The sequence below is a fragment of the Lissotriton vulgaris genome, chromosome 9 (assembly GCF_964263255.1).
Source record: "Lissotriton vulgaris chromosome 9, aLisVul1.2, whole genome shotgun sequence".
In the NCBI taxonomy this organism is placed as follows: Eukaryota; Metazoa; Chordata; class Amphibia; order Caudata; family Salamandridae; genus Lissotriton; species Lissotriton vulgaris.
Genome location: NC_141697.1, coordinates 978,550,081 through 978,576,271, shown reverse-complemented (window position 1 = coordinate 978,576,271; position 26,191 = coordinate 978,550,081). Strand labels below are relative to the sequence as shown.

The following is a 26,191-nucleotide window of genomic DNA, read 5'->3' as shown; positions in this document are numbered from 1 at the left end:
TAGGGTTGTTAAGTTGACTCATCACCTCTCCGTGTCCCTTGGTACTTTGATTTGTGGCACTTTTAAAGTTGGCGGATGTTGATGTATTTTTAGCCATATAATACCAAGTATTAATTACGTTTCTCGGTGTCCTTCAGATCGTAACAGTTTGCAGTACGATATTGGAATGATTGTGTGTTTACTTGGCATGTTAGTGGTCTGTTTACTTGGCATGTCGGTGTTTACCGATGTGCATACCTCCTTGTATTGAACTGGATGAGTGTGGCGGATACACACACAACATTCACCGCCAACACATCACTCTGGGACACCGCCAACACATCACTCTGGGACACCTCCAACACATCACACTGGGACACCTCCAACACATCACACTGGGACACCTCCAACACATCACTCTGGGACACCTCCAACACATCACTCTGGGACACCTCCAACACATCACTCTGGGACACCACCAACACATCACTCTGGCACACCACCAACACATCACTCTGGGACACCACCAACACATCACTCTGGGACACCACCAACACATCGCTCTGGGACACCACCACATCACTCTGGGACACCACTCAGGTGCACCACCACTTCACTCGGGGGCACCACCACTGCACTCGGGGACACCACCACTGCACTCGGGGACACCACCACAGCACTCGGGGATACCACCACATCATTAGCCAGGCACACACCACCAGTTGTCAGTGCACTCGCAACCACTGCATCACTCCGCACCACCACAGCATCACTGGTTCAAATATGTTCTCTCAATGTTTCAAGCTTTATTACAAATGTCACAAAAAGATGTTAATATTTCACTTCTGTTCTTGGATTTTCGTCACAATAAAATACACTAAACATAATGTTCACAAAAGTTATTTACAAAAGTTTAAGCTATTGCCATTATAAATTAGAATCACTTTTAAGTATTAATTATTCAAAAGAAATAAAAGCCATTTTTATTTGTAATATCAACACATGTAAGTCACGTAAATACAAAACATGTTGCATTACTATAGGTGTCACATTTGTGAAAGTTATAAGTTCGAGGCATGTGGGCTGCTGAATTCATATCTGTGCATAGTCCGCCACCTAGTGTTGGGTCCGGATGATTGCACATTGTTGTCCTGGAAGAGTCTTCGAAGTATCACGAGATAGGTGGCTCCTCCCCTGGACTACAGTGCGCATGGGCATCGCCTCCATCCCCAGATTGTTTTTTTCCGCCATAGGGTTCGGATGTGTTTTCGGTTCCCTCCTTCGGAACCGATAGTTGTTCGATTTTACTTGAGACCAAAAGGTCTTTAGGCTGGGCGTCGGTATAGTTGCGTTCGGGTTTTCTTACTGACTCTCAGCTCCAATCTCCTACTGCCCTTCCACGTGCTTCGACGCGGACGGGCCTACACTAACTCATTTGCGATGGAGCGGACTCCATTCAAGAAGTGTCCGCTATGTCACTCGAAATACTCGCACCTCGACGTGCACCCTGTGTGCAACACATGCTTGTCGCCGGATCACCGTGAAGACACCTGCATGGCTTGTTCAAAGTTTAGGAGTAAGAAAACTTTGAAGATTCGCCGGGCTAATCGACTCCAGGCACAGTTGTCGGCTTCGGCACCCACACCTGATGACGTCTTTCAGGAGTCGATTGAGGAGGAAGCCGGCGTGCAAGAGTCGGACTCTGCCGCGTCCGAAGAAGAGGCCTACGACGCGGACGAGGAGGCCGGCGACGAAGTCTCCGGTGAGGTAGGGGACGACGAACTGATTTGTGCCGCCATGGGAGATAGCTCAGAGGAAGAGCATCCCCAAACGGACTCCGGGGTTTCCCCCCGTCATACGGCCCAGGTCGAGGGATCGCCTTCGGGCCTTACCCGAGATCTTACTACAAGTCCTACGTCCCCGCCCCCGGGCCCGGTCACGGACATTTCTGGCAAGAAACCGAAAGTGAAGCCAACCGGTCACGCACCCTCGGATGCGAAACCGAAACCGAAACTGGCGTTGGTAAAGAAGGTTCTGGAGGCGTCAACTTCCACGAAACCCAAAATGGCCGACTCGAAGAGCCACGCCAAGATGGCCGACCACAAAAGCCGCGCCAAAATGGCCGACCCGAAGTCCTCGGGGTCGGCGCCGAAGGTGAAGACTTCCGACGCGGCTGTGTCGGCACCGAGAGGGGTCGCGGACCCGAAGACGGCTTCGAAGAAGCGTCACGCCGACGGTGCGACGGGCCATGAGGCGTCGGCACCGAAGAAGAGGCCTGCAGACGACCGGGCTCTCGGAGACGAAGAGACGCTCGAGACAGTCCAGCCCTCGGCATCCCTTACTAAGAAGGTGGGAGAATCCTTGAAGCGGATCCACCAGTCCACTGTGGTTCCCAGCCAGGACGCTGGCGTGCCAAGGCCCACGCCGAAGCCTGCCAAGGGACAAACGCCCATCCGTTTTACCCTTCCTCCCAAGTCGGCGCCGAAGGCCTTCGCGCCTAAGCAGAGCGGGCATTCTCAACAAGCATTGACGCCGAAAGCTGCCTTGGTGGTATCGAAGCTTCGGCTCCAACCGCTCGCGGTGGAGGAACGTCGAGAGGTGACAATCGACGCCAACACCGGAAAATTGTCGCTCCTCAAGAGAAAGATTACCTCGGAGCCGCCATTGGAACCCTTTCGGATTCCATTAAAGAACAAAAAGTACTCTGCGGACTCTTCGGCTCTGATGGAACCTCTGTCCCCACAAGCCATGGAACGCTCGCCGGCCCATTCCCCAGTGCCTGAGGTGGAGGAGGAATACGACGAGTACACATATCCTGCGTACTCGGATCAGGACGAGGAGCAAGTGCCCTGGACAGCAGGAGGCGACACGGACGACCTGCAGTCGGGTCAGGACACTCAACTTTTCGCCACTAGGACGTCCCCGACGGAGGACTCGGCGGCGTTTAATGCATTAATAGAAAGAGCTGCAGCGAACCATGACGTCGAACTGCACTCAGACCCGGTGGATGCGGACTTCTTGGTCGACACCTTCTCGGTAGCCGAAAAGCAAGTCAAGACGCTACCTATGCTCCAAGGGGTGCTGAAGCATGCACAGGAGGTATTTAAGGAGCCCACCCGGGCGCGGGTGGTCAATCCTCGCATCGACAGGAAGTATAAGGCGGCGCCCACGGATCCCACGTATATTAAGGGACATTTGCCATTGGACTCCCTGGTGGTGTCCAACGCTCGAAAGAGGGCGAATTCGCAGACCACTGGTGATGCTCCTCCCCCAGACAAAGAGTCAAAGATCTTTGAGGCATCGGGCAAACGCATTGCTGCACAGGCAGCAAACATTTGGAGGATCTCTAACACCCAAGCCCTGCTTGCACGTTATGATAGGGCCCATTACGACACATTAGAGGCCATCCTACAACACTTGCCTGACCAATACAAGGAGGCGGGGGAGATGCTCATTCAGGAGGGTAAACTCATTACTAATGCATCCATCAAATGTGCCCTAGATGTAGCAGACACTGCCTCCAGGGCTATCAATACAAGCGTGTTACTCAGACGCCATGCCTGGCTTCGAATTTCTGGGTTCAAGCCCGACATACAAACCACTTTACTGGGTCAGACGGTGAATCCTGACCATCTGTTCGGCCCTGAAGTAGATGCCTCCCTAGAAAAGATGAAAAAAGATACCGAAACTGCCAAGTCTATGGGGGCTTTACAAAGTCAGCAGTTTCGGGGTGGTTCTTTTCGCCGCTCCAATTCAAGAGGCACCTCAAGAGGCCAGGCACCCCAAACCACGCAATACTACAAGGGTAACACCCAGTCCTCGTATAATAACAACAAGGGCAGGGGTGGCTACAGAGGCAATAATATCAAGGGCAGAGGACGTGGAAACAATGCCTCCAGGTCCACCGCCTCCAACAAGCAGTGACGTCTTGTCACTTCCCCCCGATCACACGACACCTGTCGGGGGGAGACTACAGCAGTTCCTGCCGGCGTGGAGGTCCATCACCACGGACAGGTGGGTGAGGTCTCTTATTCAGTACGGGTACTGTCTAGAACTTACGTCCATTCCACCGGACATACCGCCAAGAGGCCGTGCTATGTCCGACGAGCACTTGACCTTGTTGCAGCAAGAAGTACTAATCATGCTGCAAAAAGGGGCGATAGAGCTCGTTCCATTGCAAGAACAGGGAACAGGGGTTTACTCCCTGTATTTTCTCATTCCCAAAAAGGACGGCTCACTCAGGCCGATCCTGGACCTCAGGCCCCTGAACTGGTACATCAACTCAGAGCACTTCCATATGCTCACGTTGCAGCAGGTGCTTCCCCTACTCCAACAGGGGGACTTCCTAGCGACGCTGGATCTGAAGGATGCCTATTTTCACATTCCCCTGCATCCTTCACACAGGAAGTATCTCAGATTCAAGATCTTAGACCAGCATTACCAGTTCAGGGTCCTGCCGTTCGGGGTCACCACGGCACCAAGAGTTTTCACCAAGTGCCTCGCGACTGTAGCAGCGCATCTCCGTCGCCAGCACGTCCATGTCTTTCCATACCTCGACGACTGGCTTATTCAGGCAAAGACGGAACAGCAGTGCGTAGACCACGTGTCACGCACCATTCACCTCCTGCACGATCTGGGATTCTCTCTGAACTACCCCAAGTCCCATCTCCAGCCCGCCCACGTGCGTCAGTATCTGGGCGCGACAATCAACACTCTGGCGGCCACTGCGCAGCCGAGTTCAGTGAGAATCGCCGGCATCCAGGCGCTGATCCAACGATTCAGACCCCAGGCCTCGCTTCCAGCGAGGGTGTTCATGCAGTTGATAGGCATGATGGCCTCCTGCATCTCCATTGTCCCGCACGCGAGACTACATATGCGTCCGCTTCAGGAGTGCCTGGCACGTCAGTGGACTCAGGCTCATGGGCAACTGACAGACCTAGTGTTGGTGAGCGGTCGGGCGTACAACTCTCTGCATTGGTGGAAGCCACAAAACCTTTGCAAGGGCCGACCATTCCAAGAGCCTGTCCCACAGATCATCCTGACAACGGACGCCTCTCTCCAGGGATGGGGAGCTCATGTACTCCATTACACAGTGCAGGGACTATGGACACTTCAGCAAAGGAAGATGCACATCAATGTGTTGGAACTGATGGCAATCTTCATGGCCTTAAAGGCGTTCAAAGTACATCTGTGCAACAAGGTCGTGTTGATCCGGACGGACAACATGACGGCCATGTACTACATCCAGAAGCAGGGGGGAACACACTCTCCACAGCTGTCTCATCTGGCTCAGAGCATGTGGAAGTGGGCCATTCAGAGAAACATATTCCTCATGGCAGAACATCTCCCAGGCAAGGACAACCAGATGGCGGATCTGCTCAGCAGACACAGCCATCAGATGCACGAGTGGGAGTTACATCCATCAGTACTCCAACCGTACTTCCAAAGGTGGGGTCATCCAGAGATAGACCTGTTCGCCACAAAGGAGAACGCAAAATGCCAAAGCTTCGCCGCCAGGTTCCCACACCCCCAATCACAGGGCAATGCGATGTGGATGAACTGGTCAGGCAGATTTGCGTACGCTTTTCCCCCAGCACCTCTGATACCGCTGGTGGCACGCAAGCTCAGGCAGCACTCGATGACTCTCATCCTGGTTGCTCCTACGTGGGCTCGCCAACCATGGTACACCACGTTTCTGGAACTCTCCGTGGTACCGCATCAAAGGCTTCATCTCACTCCCAGCCTTCTGACGCAGAGCCATGGCGACATTCAGCACCCAGATCCGCAACAGCTCAACCTGGCGATCTGGCTCCTGAAGTCCTAGAGTTTGGCTACCTTAATCTTCCTCCCGATTGCATGGACATCATTCGGGAAGCGAGAAAGCCCACTACTAGAGCTTGTTATGCGGCTAAATGGAAGAGGTTTGTCGTCTACTGCGTGGAGCACAGCATTGACCCGCTAGACGCTTCCATTCAAAACATCATATGTTACCTCTTTCACCTATATCGGTGTAATCTAGCTTACTCTTCCATCCGCATTCACCTGTCGGCTATGGCAGCATACCTCCAAAATAGGCAACACCTGTCACTCTTTAAGGTCCCTGCTATCAAGGCTTTTCTGGAAGGACTCAAGAGAGTCATTCCACCAAGGACTCCACCAGCACCGGAATGGAACCTCAATGTGGTTCTTACAAGGCTGATGGGTCCCCCCTTTGAGCCACTACACTCTTGCGAACTGCAGTTTCTGACCTGGAAGGTGGCTTTCTTAGTAGCAATCACATCGCTACGGAGGGTTAGCGAACTGCAGGCGCTCACCATCCAAGAACCTTTCTTCCAGGTCCATGCCAACAGGGTGGTGCTCCGCACTAACCCTAAATTCTTGCCCAAAGTGGTCTCACAGTTCCACATGAACCAAACTATTGAATTGCCGGTGTTCTTCCAAAACCCAGAGACGCTGGCGGAGCGGATGCTCCACACTCTTGATGTAAAAAGGGCCTTAATGTATTATGTGGACAGGACAAAAGATTTCCGCAAAACCAAACAACTTTTTGTTGCTTTTGCCACTCAACACAAGGGAAACGCAATCTCCAAAGCAGGAATAGCTAGATGGATAGTAAAGTGCATTCAGATCTGCTACGCTAAAGCAAAGCGCACTCTCACTATACCACCGAGGGCCCACTCCACTAGAAAGTTGGGGGCCTCTATGGCGTTCTTAGGTAACATTCCCTTGGAAGACATCTGTAGAGCAGCCACATGGTCTACCACTCATACTTTCACCAAGCACTACTGTGTAGACGTGCATTCAAAACAACAGGCAGCTGTTGGTCAGGCTGTTCTAAAAACGCTTTTTCAGACTGCTGCAGCTGGCACGGGCGGCCGCCGCTAATGGAGGGACTGCTATGTATTCTATGCACAGATATGAATTCAGCAGCCCACATGCCTCGAACTGCAAATGCTACTTACCAGTATGCATCTGTTCTTGGCATGTAGGGCTGCTGACATTCATATCGCCCACCCTCCTCCCCGGCGCCTGTAGCAGCTGCAGTATGTATTCATATACAAACATATGCTCATAGCATGGTCATCACTCACTTCTGCACTCCATCTCTGCCTATGGCTAAAAACAATCTGGGGATGGAGGCGATGCCCATGCGCACTGTAGTCCAGGGGAGGAGCCACCTATCTCGTGATACTTCGAAGACTCTTCCAGGACAACAATGTGCAATCATCCGGACCCAACACTAGGTGGCGGACTATGCACAGATATGAATGTCAGCAGCCCTACATGCCAAGAACAGATGCATACTGGTAAGTAGCATTTGCACTATTGGCATTGTAAATGACAAAGCTATTAATTATGTTATTTAAAAAAAAAACATAAATTAAAAATTTGTCATTTACCATACCAATAGCTCCAACTTTCCTAAGGCGAGACCTATTGCATTGCAAATGCTTGTTGTAATGTGCAGTTCTGCATCAGCTATTCACACTTCATGGCCACTGGTGAGTTCATTGGAGTTCATTGGATAGTAGCGGTGGGAGACGAGCTGGAAAGCCCACATTAGGCCTACTTGGACCGCAAGAAACCAGAAACCTGTAGCTGAGGTTGTAAATCTAGCGCACTTTTGAACCGTACAAGAGAAAGGCATTGTATGTTATTTATGTGTAAATGCTGGCTTTGTAGCTTATTGGCGCTTGCAAGCTGATATGGGAGTAATCCCTATACAATGAAAATTACCATATCTTAATGTTACTTATATTGTTTGCCAAATACGGTGCTTTCTAAAATTGTGCTACAAAAATCTATTTGCAAATTGACGTTTTATTACACCCTAGTAAGTCAGTATAACAGGTAGGTGGTGGTAAGATACGCGCCCTTCATAGTTCCTGGTATGTCGGGCCCATTGAAATGTACTTTTGTCACTCAATGGGCGGCAACAAAAATCATTTCAAGGTGGATGTAAGCATATCATGCTGACAGGTGCTCCATGGAGCCACGCTGGGCAGACATTTATGGTACTATAGCTAAAAACATTCTGTTGCAACTTCGAGAAAGCTTTGAAGTAAATGAGAGGATGTGGCCTAACTGCAGAGGAGCGGTCGACCTGGAAGCTAGGGAACCGGGTTCGAGTCTCGGCAGGGACGCTCAACATCTTGTGATTCTTGGCAATCCCTTAATTTCCCCGTGCCTACCAAAAACAAGCATTGGTATAGCCAATGGCTCTCGCATTTGGGACCTTATAAGTGTTTAGCCGTGCAACAGTTGATGTTGTTGCACCAAGGATATTCTGCTGCATAACTAAATACTTAGATCATGCAATCAATATGATTTATAATGAACTACGAAATAACAGGCAGGGAAGCATTGATTGTCAACATGTCACCATAGATGACATTCCACTGCAATGTCAGCTGAACAGGTTTCACTCTCTTACTCCTGTGGAAGTAAATGAATATTTATGTTCCACCAAGTCACTGTGGGATCCCTGTACTGTGATACATCGGTTGTCCCAGACCACTATTAAATATCTAACACCCATTTTAAATCGGGTGATCACGTCAGGGAGCTACCTGATGGTCTGGAAGAAGGCCTGTATCAGACACATCTTGAAAAAGCCAGCTCTTGACCAATTAGAGGTTAAGAACTATCGCCCTATCTCGTGCCTACCGATTGCAGCCAAAATCCTTGAGAGGGCAATTAATCAGGAGTTGACATCTTATCTGATCAGCAACAATGTGCTTGATTGCAGTCCGCATGGCTTCCAATCAGGGCATTCGACCGACACGCCGCTAGTTATAGCAACGGAGGAGATTCGGAGACAGGTGTGTGGGGGTGGGAGGGGTGGATCAATCCTCATCGACCTATCAGCAGCATTCGACACCGTGAATCACACGGTGTTGGTGCAAAGGCTGAAGGCGTGGGGATTGGGGAGGCGGCTCTGGCCCTCCTCTCCTCTTTCCTAGAAGATAGGGAGCAAACTCTACACTGGGAAAGTCTGCAGTCAGAAACCTTCCATCTGCTGTGTGGAGTCCCACAGGCTTCGACACTGTCACCGGCGCTCTTTAATATCTATGTGACCCCTCTCGCCAGTCTCATTAGACAGCCTGGGTTCTTATTTGTGTCATATGCCGACGATAACCAAATCATCATTTCGGTATCAAAACTGGCGGAGCAGGTAGCTGCTAGATTCCTTGCGTGTCTGAGTCACATCATGAGCTGAATGAGTAATAATTACCTTAAGATCAACACGGATAAGACAGAGGTCATGGAGTTTGGTGGCGGACCGTTCCTGTGGGACCACACATGGTGGTCGGCAGAGGCGGGTATGTGTCCAACACCATCTATTAAAGTAAAAAACCTGGGGATCATCTTTGACGATCAACTGGGTTTTTCTGTGCAAATTAACCTTGTAACCTTCACTTGCTCCTATATCTTGAAACTATTACGGAAGTAGTTCCCTTTTATTTTGCAGGAGCTACGAAAAACTGTGGTGGTGGCCTTAGTCCTATCCCCATACAAAACGCTGCCGCAAGAATACTCCTAAATATTCCAAAAGGTCACCCCACTTCTGCGGCTATTAGATCATTACATTGGCTTCCCATACAGCAATGCATGGAATTTAAGGTCCTATTCCTTGTACATAGGACTATATATGGTTGCGGGGAGACGGATCTGCGAAGAATCTTTCAGTGGTATACTCCCACCAGAAGTCACAGGTCGGCAAATTCCGGCCTCATTTGCACTACTAAAGTTTACAGAGCTGGGGAGGGGGGGGGGGGGTGTGAGGGGAGATGGGGGGGGGTCATTGTCATTGTGTGCAGCCAGGGTGTGGAACCAACTACCCATGATACTTGGACTTCAACAAAGCTTGACAGTTTTTAGGAAGCAAATAAAAACATGGCTTTTTCCGGCGTCCTAACTGTTTAGTTTTAACACTCTTAGATCTCTTCTCTCACTTTAGCGCCAAGACGCCTCGGCATTCGAGCGCTGTATAAACTTAAATCTTATCCTTTCTCCAGTATTTCATCTTTCATAGATTCACATGCTTGTATCTTCCCCGTCGTCATGGTGGGAGTCTCACAATAACAGAATGACCAAAGCAGTATCATAGAGAAGAAAACTGCATAGAAAAGCCCATAGGGACTGTAGTTTTTGGTAACCAGACCTCCTCATTGTTTGGTCCAAAAGTCAGCCAAACAGCATTGCTGCCCTGCCCTCACACTCCCCAGCAGAAGCTTCCTGCCTCAGATTTCCAACCGCCTTCGTGTGAGAAAGGAGTCTCCCTGAGCTCTGCTCAGTTTGCTGTTCCTGAGTTAACTATTGACCTTTTATTTCAACTATCTTTTCATCTGGATTAAGGTATTGTGTGTACCTAATTTCTTTCATAATGGCTGAAATCTCTAAAAAGATGCTTTTCAGGCCTTGCAGATCCTGTGGAAAGACTAGGCTTTTCTCTGAAGATCCTCACAAGGACTGCTTATATTGTCTTCATCCTAAGCATGTGGCCAAGGATTGTAAATATTGTAGAACCTTCTCTGCTAAAACTCTGAAGGACAGAGCGGCTCGTTTGCTGTTGTTGCTTCAAAAGAAGGCGGCCGCATCAGACTCCGATTCTGGGGAGGAATCTTCTAACCTAACACCTAAAAAGAGAAAGGCCTCACATTCTGAGGAAAGGGTGGAACCTAAAAAGGTTAAATCAAAGGAGAAAGTGGCGTCATCTCTCCCTCTTACTCCCCTCAAGAAGCCGTCAGGTCAGAAAGGGGCAGGGTCTGCTCCGTTGACCAGTTCCCTGGTTTCTGCTGCAAAATCTGTGGTAAAGTCTTCAGCCCCGTCGACGACCTCACCGTCGACGACGACTGTTTCGACGACTGCGGCTCAGTCGACGACAGGAACTAAGGCAGCGTCGACGACGACTACGTCGACGAGTTTGACCATTCCGTCGACGAAGAAACCGTTGTCGACGTTGTCGACGACGAAGGGATCAGCGACGAAGACGTCGACTACTCAGTCGACGGAGACCCCATCGACGACGGTCCCGTCGACGATGGCTTTGGTGACGACGGCTCCGTCGACGATGGCTATATCGTCGTCGACGGCTATATCGTCGTCGACACCGTCGACGAAGACTGTAATTTCAACGGCAAAGGCATTTAAATCGCCACAGTCGAAGACTTTGATCTCTATTCGCTCTTTTCAGTCGTCGAGGGGTTCGGCGACCATAAGCAAATCTGCTGAATTCACGTTGTGGACGCATATTTCGCCTCTACCACCATCTTCTTTGCTGGAACACGATTCAGAAGGAGAGGAGTCGTCAGGAGCGGCCTACAGCCCTTCACAACTTCGAATAAAGAGCCAGGACACAGATGAAGAAGAGGTGTTTTCCTTCAAAGAGAGCTCAATCTACAAGATATGAATCCTTCCAGGAAACATGTAATTATAATGAGGATGACGAGCAACAAGAAGAGTCGCGAGAGGAGTCAGTCTCCATACCGGTTTCTCTTGTCTCTGACCTGAGGTTCATAATTAACGACTATTATCGTTGTTTTCCAGAGGCAAATGCGCCTCCATCATCTACGCCGGTGGCTACAACACAACCTCCAAAGACCCAATCTACTCCTCATGAGCAGGCTGTGAGATCACCACCAGTGATAACAATCAGAGACGATCTAATGGATTCTGATGATGATGATAATCAACCTGAGGAAGGTGAACTTGTACAAGATTCTACGGGACAGGAGTGGAATGAGTACATTTTGCCGTCGGCCCCTTCACCTACTCCGCCGCCAACCACTTCTCCTCCTCAGGACATTGGAGGATTCCATGACATTATGGAAAAAGCAGCTAAGAGGTTTGATTTGGAGATGGAGGTTAAAGAAACGAAATGCTTCTTATATGATTTCAAAGATGACGCCAGGAAATCTGCTCGCTCAATACAGATTATCCCTCACATTTGGGAAGAGGGCCTAAAAATTTTGAAGACACTGTCTTCCATCGCGGTTTCGGTTCCTAGAATCGAAAAGAAATATAGAGCACCAGAGTGTGCTGCGGCCTGTCTGATAGAACACCCGAGACCGGAGTCGGTGGTGACGCAGGCGGCGCAGAGGAATTCAAAGAATCCAGTTGCTACTTCATTGGTGCTGCCAGACAAAGAAGGACGGAGGATGGATGGAGCCGGGAAGAGGTTTGCGGTCATGGCAGCCTCTACGATTAAAACAGCCAATGCTATGGCCCTTATTAGCCGTTTTAACCGGCAAATATGGTCGGATTTGGCACCCATTCTGTCTGCACTACCGGAGGATAAGAAAGAAGAGGCAGCGGCTATGCTCCGAGACGGGGCAAAGTCGGCCTCAGAATCTATTGACATTAAAGGCAACATCCTTTCGTCCGGAGGTGCAAGCGAAGATTGTGGACATGCCATTCAATGGCGAAAATTTATTTGGAAAGCACGTAGACGAAGCGCTACAGGGTATCAAATCAGACACGGATACAGCTAGAGCGCTGGGATCCCTTCAGCAAGGACGGTTCCAGTCCTTTCGTAAAAGAGGTGCAAGGGGTCAATCTAATCAGAGGTCTTCATATCAGACCAACAGATATCAGCCTTATAACCAACAAGGATATAGGCAATACAATACAGGCAATCAGTACAGGCCCTCCAACTCCTCTTTCCAGCAGCAGTCTAGGGGCAAGTCTTCCAATAGAGGAAAGAATCAACAGTCTAACAGACGACAATGATCTCAGGCCGGCGCTCCCCACACAGCAGATCCCGGAAAACGACCACTATCTGTCACAATACTTCAACAATTGGATGTCCATAACATCGGACAAATGGGTTTTGGACGTAATAAGCAGAGGCCATACCCTAGAGTTTGTGGAAATGCCACAAGATCATCCCCCGGTGCTCAGACACCACCAACATTGTCAGGAGCTGCAAAAGGAAGTCCAATCACTATTGCAGAAGGGGGCTATAGAAGAAGTACCGCAACAACACAGAGGTAAGGCTTCTATTTGCATTTCTTCCTCATCAAAAAGAAACAAACTCTGAAGTGGAGACAGGTATTGGATTTGAGGGATCTCAATCAATACATAAAGAAAATTCCCTTCCGAATGCTCTCATTGCAAGAGATCCTTCTAATGTTAAGAAGGAAAAACCCATGTTATGCATGAGGTGCGCGGTAGAGAGGATCCCCAGGTCCTGGTTTCGATAGACTTGGCCAAGGCATTTGATACGATTAGTTGGGGATACCTATCAGAGGTGCTTCAACAGGTGGGATTGGGGCCCGTGTTTCGCAAGTGGATCCAGATACTATATCGGGCGCCACGAGCCAGAGTCAAACTTGGGGCTGCACGCTCGGAGGACTGGGCGTTGGAGAGAGGCACCCGTCAGGGATGCCCCCTCTCGCCGCTCCTGTTCGCCCTGGCAATTGAGCCATTGGCGGTGGAAGTCCGTACCACAATGGCCCAATGGGGAATCAAAGTGGGGAGTAATGTCCACACGGTGTCCTTGTATGCGGACGATGCTCTGTTTTATTTGACATCTCCGCAGGACGCGTTACCGGTTTTTCTACGGCTGCTGGACCGTTTTGGCGCAGCTTCGGGCCTGCGTATCAATGCAGGGAAGTCCCTGATCTCCCCCCCTAGCGGGATGTAATGTGGACGCGCGCGGGGACTTGCCATACCTGGGTCTGCGGTGGGAACTGGAAGCCTTGCGCTATCTGGGGATACAGGTTGCGTCGTCGGACGAACAATTGCTGGCCCGCAATGCGGATAGGGTAGTGCACTCCCTACAACAATCGGTGGCATTCTGGAACACATTGCCTCTCTCCCTGATGGGACGTCTGGCAGTGGCGAAAATGGTGATGCTGCCGCGGGTACTGTATGTGTTACAGAATTCACTGTGCCCACTTCCCCCGCGGATGTTCCGCACTCTTAATACTCTCCTTACGTCCTTACTCTGGGCGGGCAGGCGTAGTAGAGTTGCCTTACACACTGTTGTCCGCAGCTGGGAGGAGGGGGGGGTTGGAGGCGCCGAGATTCGACCTCTACTACTATGCAGCTCAGCTGTTGCCAGCTGCCAGGTGGTTCGCAGATGCGGACACCTGGGAACTACGGCTCCTTGCGGGGAGTGCGGATGAAAGGGCGGTACAGATGGCCCTGATGCGCGGCAGGGGCGCGGATGCGGCGCTGCCATACATAGTGCGCCACACCGCAGCCATTTGGCAGCGCATTGTGGAAAAAATCCTACGGAGGGCCCCCTTTCACAGGGAGCTGCCGATATGGATCATGGCCCCAGTGGTGGACATGGAGGTACACATGCCTTTCCATGACTGGAGAGCGGGTGGGTGGGAGCTGTTGGCAGATCTCTACCCGGACGACACGTTTCTATCTATCGAACGGGCGACGGAGACATTCGGACTCGGTGAGGGACAGTTCCTACACTACAGGGGCCTCCATGCAATGGCACGAGATACTTGGCCGCAATTCCCTGATGCGCCCCCTGTGTCCCATACCCTCAATGTTATCCTTTCCTGTGGTAGGGGCAGGAGGCTGATAACCCTATTGTACTCAGCCATGCGGCAGGACTCCACCCCACCGGTTCCACCGGCGTGGGCGGCCTGGGAGGCTGACCTGGGGGTTGCTTTAGACCCGACACAGCGCAAACGCATTGGTACCCTCACCCGGAAGGTGTCGTGCAATGCACGGTTCAAACTGACGCACTTTAACTTTTTACACCGACCATATGTGACTCCGGTTGCCTTGAAGCGTATTGCCCCGGACAAGCGCGATAACTGCCCTAGGTGTGGCGCGCCGGGTGCCTCCTTCCTTCATCTAGCGTGGGACTGCCCACTGGTTTACGCCTTCTGGCAGTCGGTGGTGGCGCATATTTGTAGAGTTACTGAACTCCGGATGGAACTGACCCCCCTTCACTGCTTGTTAGCCTTAGTCCCCAAGCCCAGGAAGTGTAATCTGCCCTACAAAATGTTACAACTACTTTTAGTACTGGCAAGGAGGAGGGTGGCCATCACGTGGATGGGACAGAGGGCCCCGGAGATGTCACAGTGGCTTAGAGATGTGGGGGAATGGTCCCTGGCGGAGGAAACCTTCATGCAAACCGTGCGTAGAGATGTGAAACTGCAGGACGACCTGCTTGCGTGGAGAATGATGCGAGTGGTGGGAGAGGCAGTCGAAGATTCGGATGGTACGAGTGCGGAGTTGTTCACCCCTGGGGGTACAGGGTCTGAGGATGAGGGCGGTGGGGAGGGTGGGGGAGGGCAGTGAGTTGGGGGAGCGCCTGACCGCACACGCACATGTAGGTTTCAAATGGGAGGTATTGTGTTTTGTATCTCAAGGTGTCATTCCTAATTTACGTAACGACCGCTGCTATATCTGCCGATAGGAGTGCCATAATGAGGTGAACAACCTGTGTACACATGTTTTAGTCATGAATGCCGAAGTTTTGGGGGGAGGGGTTCCTTTGGGGAGTTGGGGGGTAACCTGTATTAAAGAAAAACGAAAAGCAGATCAGAATATCCTGCCGTGCAGTTACAGGGCTAGGTTCATGACCTGGCTTACATGCTACCAGCTACCGCCGCCCGGCCTTCGGGTTGTGGGCTGATGGGCCGTGTATACAGAAGTATGTTCTTTGACATAATGTTGTTGCTTTCTTGTGACTGTCGGCGCAACTGTTATATGCTATCATTGTCTGCGACAAAAATACAGTTTTAAAAAAAAATGTTAAAAAGGAAAGACTACATGGCGTCATTGGATCTCATGGATGCGTACTTCCATATCCCAATTCATCGGAGGCACAGAAGGTATTTAAGATTTGCTGTGGAGAGTCGCCATTTCCAATTCAAGGTGTTGCCATTTTGCCTCAAATCGGCCCAAGGGTGTTTACCAAATGCATGGCCCCGGTGGCGGCCCACTTAAGGTTAAGAGGGCATTGCATTTACCCATATCTGGACGATTGGCTGGTGACAGGTCCATCATTTACAGGAGCCAGAAGGTCCCTTCAGTGCTGCATCCGGCTGTTCCATCGCTTAGGCCTAAGGACCAACTTGGAAAAGTCTTCACTGACTCCAGCTCAGGACATTCACTTCTTAGGGGCATGGATATGCACCAAGGCAACGAAAGCATACCCATCCGAGGAACGGATGAAGAAGATAATAGGCCTAGCAACATCCCTTCAGACAAAAAGGTTCACTTCTGTGAGGATGTACAAATCCTTGTTGGGGATGATGTCCTCTTGCATCCCACTGGTTCCAAACTGCCGTCTTCGAATGAGACCCTTGCAGGAACATCTGGACGAGCAGTGGGTTCAGTCCAAAGGAACCTTCGAAGATCGGATTACCATCACTCACCGTATGAATGTGGCCATGTCATGGTGGAAGGGTCAGAAGAACTTAAATCAGGGTCTGAATTTTGTACCTCAGTATCACGAATATGTGATGACGACAGACTCTTCGTTGAAAGGATGGGGCGCGCACCTTCAAGAGCTGGAGATCCAGGGCCGCTGGTCAGAGTGGGAAGCACAGCTTCACATAAATATGTTAGAGCTCAAAGCGGTGTTTCTGGGACTCCAAGCTTTCCTGACCAGAATCCAGAGCTCGTTGGTGCTCATTCAAACGGACAGCACCACGACTATGTTTTATCTTCTAAAGCAGGGCGGAATAAGATCCAAACAACTTTCTGCTCTGGCGCAAAGAATCTGGAAATGGCTGATAAGACACGACATTTCAATTCAGGTACAACATATACAGGGCATCCTCAACACACGGGCAGATGTCCTGAGTCGCACGACGAGTGTGACGCACGAGTGAGAACTGCACGACACTCAGCTTCACAAAGTGTTTCAAAGATGGGGCACACCAACATTCGTCTTGTTCGCAACCAGAGACAATTCGAAATGCGTCCAGTTTGCGTCCAGGTACCCTTAGCGAGATTCCAAGGGAAATGCGTTTCACATGGACTGGACGGGAATGTTCGCTTACGCGTTCCCACCAATTCCCTTAATACCGCGAGTGCTTCGCAAAATGAGGTCAGAACCATTTCATGTCATTCTGATAGCACCAGCTTGGCCGAGACAGGCATGGTTTTCAGATCTGCTGCAGACGTCAAAAGGCAACAAAGTGCAATTACCGACATTCCAGAACCTCATTTCAATGAGCAACGGCCAGATTCTGCATCCAGACCTAGCATCGTTAAAATTATCCGCATGGAACCTCATGAGCGGGAATTCCAAGCCTTGAGCATTCCGCAAGACTGCAGACAAATTCTATTGCAATCTAGAGCTATGTCCACCAACAAGACATACACAGCAAAATGGACTTGTTTCTGCCACTGGTGTGCCAGTCAAAATCTACACCCGTTGACGGTACCCCCTGAAGGTATTCTGTCTTACCTGTTGTCGCTATCTAAGGCAGGTCTGTCACATGCCTCATTGAAGGTGCATTTGGCGGCAATATCAAGATTCAGGAGAGTGACAGATGAGAAGTCTCTCTGGTCTCATAGACTAATAAAAGAGTTTGTTAGAGGGCTCTTTAGAGTTTTTCCACCCATTCAGCGCCCGCCAGTGCCCTGGCACCTCAATACAGTTTTGGCGCAACTTATGAGGCCACCTTTCGAGCCAATACACAAGACAGACTTACAGTTTCTCTCGTGGAAGACAGCCCTTCTGCTCGCCCTTACATCGGCGAGGAGGGTTAGCGAAATTTAAGCCTTTTCAGTAGAAGAGCCTTTTCTTCAATTTCGCCAGGACAGCGTTGTATTGCGGACAAATCCTACATTCATACCCAAGGTCCCTACTTCTTTCACCTCAACGAGTCAATTATTTTGCCTACTTTCTTCAGCAATCCCTCATCTGAAGCAGAAAGAGCGTTGCATTCTTTGGACATAGCTAGATGTTTAAAGTTCTACATATCCAAACAGACATTCCGCAAATCCAAACAGTTATTTATTGCATTTGAAGGACAAAGGAAGGGGCTTCCTCTGTCAAGACTGAGTATTGCCAGATGGATATCATCGGCTATCATGAAATGTCATGAAAAATCGGGAAAGCCGCTTCTTTCCAGAGTGAATGCTCATTCCACAAGGAAGATGGCAACATCAATGGCCTTGTTCGCAGGAGTGTCGCTGCCCGACATCTGCAGAGCGGCGACGTGGAAGAGTGTGCATTCATTTACCAAGCACTACTGTCTGGACACTGGGTGGAAAGAGGACACGGCAGTGGGACAAGCTGTTCTGAAACGTCAATTTCAATAAGGTATACTTTGGTTATCTGTTAATATTCTTTATAGTGCATATATATATATATATATATATATATATATATATATATATATATATATATATATATATATATATATATATATATAAAATATGCTATCGTTATAGATGGTTTTATTATGTTTTCTTTCGAGAACTTGCACAATATGTTATGAAGGGGAATTTGGTTTTTATTCCTGTCTGACCTGTGTATTTTAAGATCATGTTCTAACATTGCTCCAGCTGCAGAACTTCCTTCTGGGTTCTATCCTGGAAACGCTGCAGGTTTTGTGAGCACTACTTACTACTCTGATATAAGCATGTGAATCTATGAAAGATCTAATACTGGTGAAGGAATTAGTTACTTACCTGTACACTATAGTTCTCCAGTATTATTTTTCATAGATTCACATGCGCCCGCCCACCTCCCCGTTTCTCAGGCAGAACTTGTTTTCTCGGTATTTATCCATGTCTCTCACTCGGGGACGGAAATCTGAGGCAGGAAGCTTCTGCTGGGGAGTGTGAAGGCAGGGCAGCAATGCTGAATGGCTGACTTTTGGACCAAACAATGAGGAGGTCTGGTTACCAAATACTACAGTCCCTATGGGCTTTTCTATGCAGTTTTCTTCTCTATGATACTGCTTTGGTCATTTTGTTACCGTGAGACTCCCACCATGACGACGGGGAAGATACAAGCATGTGAATCTATGAAAGATAATACTAGAGAACTATAGTGTACAGGTAAGTAACTAATTCCATCCTTATAAGGTCCCAAAAGCGAGACCTATTGGCTATGCCAATGCTTGTTATAGCAGGTCACCCACCAAACTCCTCAGGCTTTACATATTCAAAGGAAAGGTGTAGTGATAGGTATCTATGAAATAAGTGTGGTCACCATGCAGGTGGGATAGTGGTGAAAACATGACACAAACTTTGCACATACAAAGTTCAGAGATTCCATGTGTTCCATTGTTATGTGTGATGCCTTCAGCGAAGCCTGTTTTTTACACATCTGCACTTTACTGCTAGGGGTTTAAGCTCATAGTTAGAATGTTAATGCAAAATTTCAAGTCTCAGAATACAATGTGATGCCTGTAATAAGGTCAGGATTGATTGGAAGTGAGACATTTGCCATGGGGACACTTGGCAGCTATGATTGTCGGCACAACAGCAGCACCACCCTAAAGTAGTCAGGCAAAGAGCAGTGGTGGCTCTTCTTAATGGGCTCGAGGGTCTAGCAACAGTCTCAGCCTGATGTCTGGAGCAAGTGCCTGAAGGCACTTTCACCAGCCTTCAGAGAAAGAATAACAGGGCTGTGGAAATACCATCCCTGTCTTTGGGGTCCTGGTACACCTCTGTGCTTCTCCCATTTGTGACACTGTCACAGCTAAATTTAGACGTAGGCCTAAGTCCTGCAGTGACTGTGGCTATACACCAATCAGCTAGTGTAGTAAACGTATCTAGGGCTCTAGTGTAATTTTCCCGATTCATGCCCTTATATAGGTATAACTTATCATATCCTTATATAGGCATAAGAATCATAACCATATTTAGGCACAGCCAATGCCTTCCAAATGGCTACTTCCACTAAGCTCCTAGAGTACAACGAGTTCTTGAAGACAACCAGCCTTCAGCAGTACGGGACTTCCCCCTGCTTCAGTATTGATTTGTCCCAGAACTCCTGGAGCGTGTAAAGAACTTCGGGTTCTTAGTGACGTTATTATGTCCACCCTTACGTCAAACTCTGCACCTTCCAGGTATAAATATACCCACATCTGCCCTAGCAAACATACGTGGTTTGGAGCAGATCGACTAACTACTTGCCCGACGCCCTGCTGTAGCGAGTGCCGAAGGAAGCCGACCCTCCAGCTGACTCACTGAGAGAGACTCTGTCTTTTCTCCTGCCGAGAAATACAGCTCCAGTGTTTCCCTGCTGGTTACTGGGAGATCGAGTCCTGAGATAGAGATACAAGACCTCCTTCATTCTATAACCAAGGTACGGAGCTGATTAGACCCTTAGAGAATTCTTGGATAGATTCTTGGCAGAAACTATTTAACTCAAGCTACACCTCACTTCTTCCCTTGTACTAGACTTAGGTTAGGTACACCGGGGTAGGCGTATTTTAGATGCACCAGTTGAGTACTTTTAGTCATTATTTATCATTGTACGTATTTTATCCATTTTAAGTATCTTATGGCTTAGAAATCATATAAATGCTTTTACAGTATTATTTCCGTTACTGTACGCACTTTACTTCATAGCAAGTATTACTATTGTTGCAATTAACTTCTCTTGCATGAGAAAGAAGACTGCTCAATAAATAACCTTTTAATTGAAAACGCCCATCTCTCTATTTCTCTGCAAAAACCCTGGTGAAACGAAGCATGCACAATTGACTGAGTGAAATAGCCATCTTTTGTTTCTGCGACTCTGAAGATATATTTCTTATTCTTGGGGAACAAAGTTGTCATGTTATATGGTTGTCAGAAACTAATCCCTTCTTGTTCATTCGAGAAAGTTTCTAGTGACCTCTGAGCTAGCTGGCATTCACAATTAAGTCTAACATACTCAATAGAGACCTAGTCAACTTCAGTCCTACGTCTAAACTATCGTTTGTTATTCCAATGCGCAGAGCCTATTGGGAATATAGAAACTACACTACACTAGTCATCCCACCCGTTCTCAACTGGTCAGAGTCAAAACGCGACCTGCAGCAAGGTAATTTATAAAGAAAAATACCATCAAGTCTTTAAAATTTTAAATGATGTGCATATAGACAAGAGAGCATGTTTGTGGGTAAGAGTGTGTCTGTGGGAGAGAGCGTGTGCATGTGGCAACATGTCTGTGAGTGAAAGTCAGAGAATCAGTGGAGGGAGTCAGTGAGTGAAAATGAGTGATCGAAATTGTGAGTATGAGCGAGAATAATTGATAGTGAGTGAGAATAGCAATGTTACTATATGTAAAACTGTGTGACTAAGACTGAATGAGTCCCAATCTGAGCAAGTCAGAATGAGCGAGGCAGAGTGAGAATCTGTGAGACTCATTTCGTATGGGTAAGTGAATGAGTGGGACTGAGTAGGAAGGAGTGAAAATAATTAAGACTAGGTGAGTGAGTGATATTGAACGAATCTGTGTGAGATTGATTGACTCAGAATGGAAATCAGTGTGACTGTGTGGGAATGAATGAGTCACAGTCTGAGTCATAGAACGAATGAGACTGAGTGAGTCCAAGTCAACGACTGAGTCTGAGACTGAGTGAGTCTGAGACTGAGTGAGTCTGGGACGGAGTGAGTCTGGGACGGAGTGAGTCTGGGACGGAGTGAGTCTGGGACGGAGTGAGTCTGGGACGGAGTGAGTCTGGGACGGAGTGAGTCTGGGACGGAGTGAGTCTGGGACGGAGTGAGTCTGGGACGGAGTGAGTCTGGGACGGAGTGAGTCTGGGACGGAGTGAGTCTGGGACGGAGTGAGTCTGGGACGGAGTGAGTCTGGGACGGAGTGAGTCTGGGAATCAGTGAGTCTGGGAATCAGTGAGTCTGGGAATCAGTGAGTCTGGGAATCAGTGAGTCTGGGAATCAGTGAGTCTGGGAATCAGTGAGTCTGGGAATCAGTGAGTCTGGGAATCAGTGAGTCTGGGAATCAGTGAGACTGGGAATGAGTGAGACGGAGTGAGACTGGGAATGAGTGAGACGGAGTGAGACTGGGAATGAGTGAGACGGAGTGAGACTGGGAATGAGTGAGACGGAGTGAGTCTGGGAATGAGTGAGACGGAGTGAGACTGGGAATGAGTGAGACGGAGTGAGTCTGGGAATGAGTGAGACGGAGTGAGTCTGGGAATGAGTGAGACGGAGTGAGTCTGGGAATGAGTGAGACGGAGTGAGTCTGGGAATGAGTGAGACGGAGTGAGTCTGGGAATGAGTGAGGGAAAGCCACTCACCTGCCGCCACCGCCGAGAGTCCAAATTGGCCAGAAAAAGCTGTAGCCGAGACGACGCCCAAGCCGCCACCGCCAAGAGTCACCAAGGGCACAGAAAACCGCGCCGCCGCTCCGGGAGGACTTCAACTCCCGGCAGGCATCGCGGTGGCGCGTGATAGTGACGCGGGACGCGCCGGAAGAGCGCGGAGGCAGCCATAAAGGAGGAGGAGACCGGCAAAGCGGGGGGAAAGCCACTCACCTGCCGCCACCGCCGAGAGTCCAAATTGGCCAGAAAAAAGCTGTAGCCGAGACGACGCCCAAGCCGCCACCGCCAAGAGTCACCAAGGGCACAGAAAACCGCGCCGCCGCTCCGGGAGGACTTCAACTCCCGGCAGGCATCGCGGTGGCGCGTGATAGTGACGCGGGACGCGCCGGAAGAGCGCGGAGGCAGCCATAAAGGAGGAGGAGACCGGCAAAGCGGGGGGAAAGCCACTCACCTGCCGCCACCGCCGAGAGTCCAAATTGGCCAGAAAAAGCTGTAGCCGAGACGACGCCCAAGCCGCCACCGCCAAGAGTCACCAAGGGCACAGAAAACCGCGCCGCCGCTCCGGGAGGACTTCAACTCCCGGCAGGCATCGCAGTGGCGCGTGATAGTGACGCGGGACGCGCCGGAAGAGCGCGGAGGCAGCCATAAAGGAGGAGGAGACCGGCAAAGCGGGGGGAAAGCCACTCACCTGCCGCCACCGCCGAGAGTCCAAATTGGCCAGAAAAAGCTGTAGCCGAGATGACGCCCAAGCCGCCACCGCCAAGAGTCACCAAGGGCACAGAAAACCGCGCCGCCGCTCCGGGAGGACTTCAACTCCCGGCAGGCATCGCGGTGGCGCGTGATAGTGACGCGGGACGCGCCGGAAGAGCGCGGAGGCAGCCATAAAGGAGGAGGAGACCCGCGTCGCGGGACGCGAGCGGGACGCCCGGGGCGAAGCCCGGGCAAAGGCCGGGCCCTCTACGGCCCTCATCGGCACAAGTCGGCCAGGCTAGGCCACCCTATTAACACTACATCCTTGTGGACCAGGAACTCATATGCGTCAGTGACTACAGCAAACAGTTGGTGTTCCAGACGTTGGTTGTCCGCCTTCTTTGCGCCAGGCTATCCAGACGGGGGTCGGTAAGCAGGCCATACAGCTTCTATCGAATCGCCCAGGAGCCTGGGTTAGGAAGGGGGTCCACGTGATACGCCATTACACTGACGAATGCGGAAAGGAGTCAGCTGGATACTTGCACAAGTTTGAAGTAAGACTTTTTGTTTTAATTCTCGGGAGCGACATCTTGTTAACTACTTGAACAGTGGGTATAAGACTGTCATACACCTTGCAAAATTATGCGCAAAAAAAATCCACACACGGCACCCGAAATACCAAAGAACACTATGGAAAATTACCTTGTCCAAGTGGTCAGCAAAATAAACAGCGAACGCAGACAATCATTAGGTCTGTCCCAATCCCCTATTCTCCCTCCTATGAGCCCACCCACTTCCTCGCAAATCAATGACTCACTGTTGCTAGACTCTAACAACGATTTACATGCACCAGCCTCCCCTGCCACTGTCAACATTGATGTTAGCACACTGAATGTGGGGGACACTGAACAACTTGCGGTAATTGATTCAGACGCACAGCTAGTCATTGAGGATGAAGAAAATAACGACAAAGAAGATGTGGAGGATGATCCACCGGCCAAGCAGTCCTCAAGGGCAGTCAGAGCCAGTCGTAGATTGCAAAGTAAACGCGGGGGGGCACGTTCTGGAAAAAATAAGACTATATCACCACCTAAGGACAAAAACATTTGCCAGACTAAGGAGGTGAATAATTTGAGGGATTTTTTGGACGAGGACTTAATGTTAAAAATAGCGGAGCTGTTAGAAATAAAAATACAGACAATTGTTAAGCCACTTATCAGCAAGATTGATAAACTCTCCGCGGAGATAAAGAAACTTGGAAGCACTCAAAATGTTTTAGTAGATGCAATAGGTAATGCCTTAAGTAATGTCAACAAAGGCAATGATCCCTCAGGGAATGATAGTGAATCCAGGGTAACATCAGATGTTACTCCTCCAGGGGCAATTCCTGCAGAAGACCCACAAACTTCTAGCCAAAATATTAACAACCTGCCACTAGAAGCCCCAACTGTCCGGCAAACTGATCCAACACACGCTACAGTGCCCACTAGTTTTGATGAAAATCAGACACAATTTGTAGTTGAAGCAGCACCGTTAGTGCTAGTGCTAGCCAATACACCAACCCTATTACCGGACCAAACTGAGTCAGCCTCATCACTTAAAAGTAAGGCATTATATTGGCTCTCAAATAATATGAGGCTAGCACAGGGGGGTGAACAGAGGTTAGCTGACGAAATCAAAACAGCAAGGAGGGTAGGTTGGATAGGAAAAAAGCAAAAAAAATGGAAGGGCGAATGTGTGATATTAAATTTCTCGACCGCAACTGCTCTTCCTGATATCTTGCAAAATATCCTTCCACCACAAAAAAGAAGTAGCTCTATAATCCCTCTCACATTAGAATTTTTCTATACTGATTCACAAAAAGCCAACAACAAAAAACCCCGGAAGCCCGTTTGGTCAATGCGTGATCATGGCTGGGGAGGTGGTTCATCAGCTCCTGACATGAATTACGCTCCCCAAAGTAAGGCAGGCCCATGGCTACCAAATCACTACAATAACTTTCAAAACACTACCCCAGGGCAAAATTGGAATCAAATGGGCAGACGAGGGCCTGGTATTATAACTAATAATTGTGGGCCTGCAGGAAATGCTAAATATAATGGAGGATGGCCAGGTATGCAGCAGAATGTACTGTATCCTAATACCCCAGCACCCGTAGGTAATGTTGACTCTAACGGAGGATGGCTGGGCTCTTTTTTGAACCCACCCCCTCCCATTACCCCTGCACCTAGATGGAATGCCCCTGCAAATGGCTGGGGCTTTGGGGCCCCATCCTACAACTGGGGAGTCAGCACGTCAAATAGGTTTGCAGCTCTAGCTGGTTTAGCTGACTGCGACTGACTTGAGGGAAGGGCCCTGACAACGCCAAGTAGTATCCACCACACATACCCTAGTTCATGTCTTGAAACCAATTCAAGGTATATTGCACCTAATATAATCTTGCAACAGCCATTACATCTTGCCGAAATAACAACACATCAACTGCTCCCTGAGATATCTAGGGCAACTCCACCTTGCCAGGTAGCAGAAACAGAAGGGGCTTTAGGATGCATAAAAATCATCTGCTGGAATATAGCAGGTTTGAAAAAAAACCTTTTAGACCCATCCTGGCACGACTACATTTCAAGTGGGGATATTATTATGTTCCAGGAGACATGGGGGCTTGAAAACTACTATAAGGTGAACTATAGATCCTTTTTTATACCCGCAGTAAACACAAACAGGGGGAGACCCTCTGGCGGATTAACAACATGGGTGAAAATCACAGGCGGCCTATCCATTAAGAAAATTGATATTAACAATCCCGACATTTTATTGCTCGAGTTAAGACATAAATGGTCGCTGCACTTACGTGATCAATGTTTACAATAGACCACATCGACCATGCAAAGAATCAATTATTGTAACTCAGTTGAGCAACCTTGTGGCGGGATTTGATCAAAATGCACAAATGATTATAGGCGGTGATCTTAACAGAGGTTTTGAACCCATAATAGGACTAGAAGACATCCACAGGGATGAGGATATGGCAAACGACATTCCCTCAGTAGACACAAATTATAAAGCACCCTGCTCAGTGAGCGCATTACAAATACTGAACTTGACACTAGAATCGGGCTTACGTGCATGCAACGGGCGGTTGCCTTCAGACTGTCCCAGTAGACCAACGTTTTCTAGAGGGGCACACTCTAGCCACTTAGACTATCTATTAGTTTCTTTGAACTTGTGGCCTATGACTATCGATCTACTGGTAGACGATCGCACGGAAAGCGACCATTATCCCCTAATCCTATCTGTCAAAA

The 26,191-nt window shown here is 49.3% G+C and overlaps 1 protein-coding gene and 1 pseudogene across 5 annotated transcripts in view; both read left to right on the top strand.

Annotated features, from left to right (window-relative positions):
- Positions 1 to 26,191, top strand: part of DCAF1 (DDB1 and CUL4 associated factor 1) — a 1,123,544-nt gene that overhangs the window by 730,714 nt on the left and 366,639 nt on the right. The window lies entirely within an intron of this gene.
- On the top strand, positions 10,367 to 12,711 carry LOC147692650 (uncharacterized; annotated as a pseudogene).